This window comes from Cheilinus undulatus, linkage group 5 (assembly GCF_018320785.1).
Source record: "Cheilinus undulatus linkage group 5, ASM1832078v1, whole genome shotgun sequence".
In the NCBI taxonomy this organism is placed as follows: domain Eukaryota; kingdom Metazoa; phylum Chordata; class Actinopteri; order Labriformes; family Labridae; genus Cheilinus; species Cheilinus undulatus.
In genome coordinates this window covers 1,294,859-1,299,424 of record NC_054869.1, presented here as the reverse complement: position 1 = coordinate 1,299,424, position 4,566 = coordinate 1,294,859, and the positions used below count along the sequence as shown (strand labels likewise).

Sequence of the window (4,566 nt, the reverse complement as noted above, 5' to 3'; positions counted from 1 at the left end):
AATAAAATCATTCCTTCTTCACAATCAGGAATAAAATCATTCCTTCTTCATAATCAGGAATAAATCATTCCTTCTTCACAATCAGGAATAAAATCATTCCTTCTTCACAATCAGGAATAAAATCATTCCTTCTTCATAATCAGGAATAAAATCATTCCTTCTTCACAATCAGGAATAAAATCATTCCTTCTTCACAATCAGGAATAAAATCATTCCTTCTTCATTATCAGGAATAAATCATTCCTTCTTCATAATCAGGAATAAAACCATTCCTTTATCAGAAATAAAATCATTCCTTCTTCATTATCAGGAATAAAATCATTCCTTCTTCATTATCAGGAATAAAATCATTCCTTCTTCATTATCAGAATAACATTCGCACAGTTTCCTTTATTTTTTTGTCCCTGTATTTCCGTTTGTTTTATTTTGAAATCTGCAGAGCTTCCGCCTCGGGGCCTGAGGGGAGCAGCCTATTGTGGCTCTGGATGTGGGCGGGGCCGTTTGGGAGGAAGTGATGTTGGAGGCGGAGTGATACTAAGAGTGGCCCGTGATGCTCCGCCCCTCCCTCCGGCCGCAGACAGACTCATCACAGAGACCTGTGGATAAAAACACACCGGAGAAAAGCTGAACTTCATCAGCTGCTGATCACTCTTCGATCCTCGGTCTGATCGATCACCTCTGCTCGGCGTTTTCTGATGAACTTGGAAAGTTTTTCATGTTATTCCTCCGCAGCCTGCGGCTCTGCTCTACTTTATCCCGCACGGATTTAGCCGGAGCTAAGGCGCTTTAATGAAGTCTGGATGTGACTGGAGGAGGACTAACTAACCTCAGTATTCCACTCAGCACTGGAAAGCCTGGAAATCATGGAATATTTGGATACCTGGAACCAGGAGCCTGGGATCTGCAGGACTATGTAGCTCCGAGGTAGGCTCAGCTCTTTAGACTTGAACACTTTCTAAACTTGTACATTTCTGTCTGCTGCTGTCATACCGTGGTTGTTGCCGTGCAGAGGGATGCAGTTTAGTTTCATGAGGTTAAAACTCCAACCATGTCTGACCAAAACTATCCCATCTTCACGTTTTACGGCTGGAATCAGAAGAGATTTACGGTTTGATTGCATTCTCCCTCATATGTCCTGCTTCCTCACTCCTGGGCTGACAGGACCTGAGCTTTGGTCTGGAATGGGTTTTAGTTCTGGGACCAGGAGGACCGGACCAGTTCAGAGCTAAGCCTTGTCTTTAAACAGCAGCCAGTCCTAACCAGACACTGGAATGACAAAAAAATTATCCCAAAGTAATTCCCTGGAATTTCAGATCCTCCCAAAAATTCCCAAATAAATGAAGAAGTTAAAATAAACACATCTCCATGGAAATGCCTAAAAGCTCTAATCAAACTTGACCACAGCAGGGCCCGGATTCTGAATCTGGGTCCAACCTGAGGGCCGAACAGGGTCCACATTTAACCATAAACCATCAACCTCATTTTCACCAGCAATGAATTATGGGAGAAAAAACCCTTAGCACTGATGATAAATGATTTTGAGATTTAAATCAGTAAAGGTGGTGAGTTTAAAAGCTCAAAATCTGAGATAAAACTCCAAACATACCTGCTCAAAAGGCATTTAAAGTCAAAATCATGTTTTCAAAAGGCAAATATATAAGAAAGAAAGTTGAAATCATGACTTTAATGGTCAAAACGTGAGACAAAAAAGGGAAATCATGAGTTTTGAAAGTCAAAATATGAGATAAACTTCCAAATCATCAGTTAAAAATCTCACAGAGAAAAAAAAAATCAAAGTTCGAGTTTTACAGGCCAAAGTATTACTTCAGACTGTTGTCACATATTTGATACATACCTTTATGATTCCTCTGTCTAATCAATATGATCATAAATCACTAAAAGAACTTCTGAATACAATCTGATAAAGGATAAAAATGCCCTCAGGTGGATTATCAGTTACCAAAAACACCCAAAGTGTCAAATGAGAAACAACAAATATAAAAGTTAAGTTTTATGGAAATTTGGATTTTTCTGGATTTCAGTAGAAAGTGAAATAAACATTTCATTTCCAAAAATGATCATTTTCTGGCTATAATTTGTGTTTTCAGGCTTTAAGAGTTAACACTGAGGATACTAAAGGCCAAATTATTAGATAAAAGTCAAAGTAAGGAGTTTAAAATGTCAAAACATGAGAAAAATAAATCTACATCAAAAATGTGAGTTTAAAGGTCAAGATTAAAAATTCGAGATTGAGGATCTGAAAAGGTAAAAAACAAGATAAAAGTCAAAAATGTGATTGAAAAGGTGAAAATATGAAATAAAAAGTCAAAGCCGAACTGCCTGATAACTGTGAGATGCAAAATCAAGAACATGAAATAGGGCTGGGCAATTAATCGCAAATTAGATTAAATCACAATCTGGCCTGCTGAAATTTTCAAATCGCAGAGAATGCAATATTTCATTAACCTGAAATTTGTGTCAAACAACAGTCTAGACATTTTTTGCAGCAGCGATGCTATGCATTATATATCATGCAATCATTCTTGTGCCATATTTTAAGAATAGTTTACAAAAAAATCAAATTTTCTTCATTTTTGTATGTTTTTTTTATTAAATATGAGAATGATATAAAAATAACCATTCCCTTTAATACAACAGTTCAAATGAAATTTGCAAAATGAGTGAAAAAACTCATCAAAATGAGAAAATTGAAAAAAATCGTTCTGCCCTACTTTAATCTAATTTTAATCTAACTGTCAGTTATTGTACAGAATGAATTATTGCTTGTTTTTGTTGTGAAATGCTCGAGATGAGGACCTTCAGAAATAACTGCATATTAAATCGCAATCGCAATATTGGGTAAAAAAATCGCAATCAGATTGTTTTCCCAAATCGTTTAGCCCTAATATGAAATTTCCCACATTCCTGACTTTTTGTCTTTTTATTTGAACCTTTTCATGTATTTATGACTGAACGAGGATATTTTAGATCATCAGGGTTAGGTTTACAGGTTTAAACTGGAGATCTGCAGATCGGTGGGACAGTCAGACTCAAAATACGATAGACCTGGTGGGCCGGGAACAGCTGTACCACGGGCCAGATATGGCCCCCGGGCCTCGAGTCTGACACCCCTAAACAAATCAAATTCCCCCAAATTACAAATATATCTCCAAAAATATCTCCAGAAATTCAAAAGCATGAAACTATTTTTCCAAATTCCCACAAAAATGTCCAATAAAACTGAAAATATCCATGAAAATGCCTGAAATTGTAAAAGCATTGAATTGTCCAACATTTCCTGTAAATGATGAAATCATCAGACGTCTGTCTCTGAAACTGTTGGAGTTCCTTTTATTCTAACCAGTAAGAGACGATCATCGACACTTTAGTGGTTTTGATGGGAGACGACTGCAGCGGAATCCAGGAATACTGGGATAGATTCTTCAATTTAGTTTGCTTTATTGCCATGAATTTAAAAACAGAGTCCAACTCATGGAGCATGTCTGAAGATGCTGGCCATCCGTCTCAGCAGGATGGAAAGCTTTATCCTGATACCAGCAACACTTTTATGGAAACGGGTCCAAAACCAGGGCTCTTCTCTGGTACGGTTCAGGTAACAGGGACTCATGTATTCTTTTACCAGAGTCCAATAGTCGGTGAAATCAGGATCTGACTGGACATGTGTAACTGAGGGAAGGCTGGGGGTTCATCAGGTAGATCCTGACAGTCAACAATCAGGGAAAATCTGCCCTGGGCGCTATGACATGAAGGAAACACTTATTGGAGCGTGAGGGTTTCTGTGGCGAAGTTAATATGGTTTTATGATTTCATGACTATTTTAGCACCGTCCCAATGATCTAAAACCCCGCTGGCTCATAAAACCACCTTTGGGTGGACGGGTCAGCACAAAAACAACCAACACATTCTGAAATGTATTTTTACCGGGGCTGAACCATTTGCAAAAATAATCTAATTGTGATTTTTTTCCCCCAAATATTGTGATTTAATATGCGATTATTCTCGGGTTAATCTTGTGTATTCAAGCAATAAATAACTCCATAAATCAGACCATGGGTATTGAAAACAATGAAAGCTTTGCAGGACTTCATCAGCTTTAAAAGTTTGAGCTTATCAGTTTTAACCGTTTAATGTCTGTAACCTCCTCAGGCCCTGTGTGTGAGGGTGACGGCGTAGTCATTTCTGCTCCTGGATTTCTAAGAGAGTTGTCCAGAACGTCGAGTTTTGAGTTATTTGCTGTGAAATCTTCAGGAGTTTCCATGGAAACTTTGTTTGAATATTTTGGAGAGCTTCACTGGAAGTTCTGAAATTTGCCCTGAAGTTTTCAGCATGGCTGCAGATGTTGCAGTGGTTAGCACTGTCGCCTCACACCGAGAAGGTTCAATCCCAGTCAGGGCCTTTGCGTGTTCTCCTCCTGCACACGTGGGTTCTCTCCGGGTTCTCCGGTGTCCTCCCTCAGACCTAAGACATGCTGTCAGGTTAGTTGTTGACTCTAAATTGCCCGTAGGTGTGAGTGAGAGCATGCCTGGTTGTTTGTCAGCCCTGTGA

At 38.7% G+C, this 4,566-nt stretch overlaps 1 protein-coding gene across 4 annotated transcripts in view; it reads left to right on the top strand.

Moving 5' to 3' along the window:
• The first annotated feature begins 573 nt into the window (after window positions 1-573).
• Window positions 574-4,566, top strand: part of pdzd2 (PDZ domain containing 2) — a 109,380-nt gene continuing 105,387 nt past the window's right edge. For all 4 annotated transcript variants that reach the window (XM_041787829.1, XM_041787828.1, XM_041787827.1 and 1 more), the window contains exon 1: window positions 574-924. The gene's annotated coding sequence lies outside the window, so the exon portion shown is untranslated. The remainder of the gene's footprint in view (window positions 925-4,566) is intronic.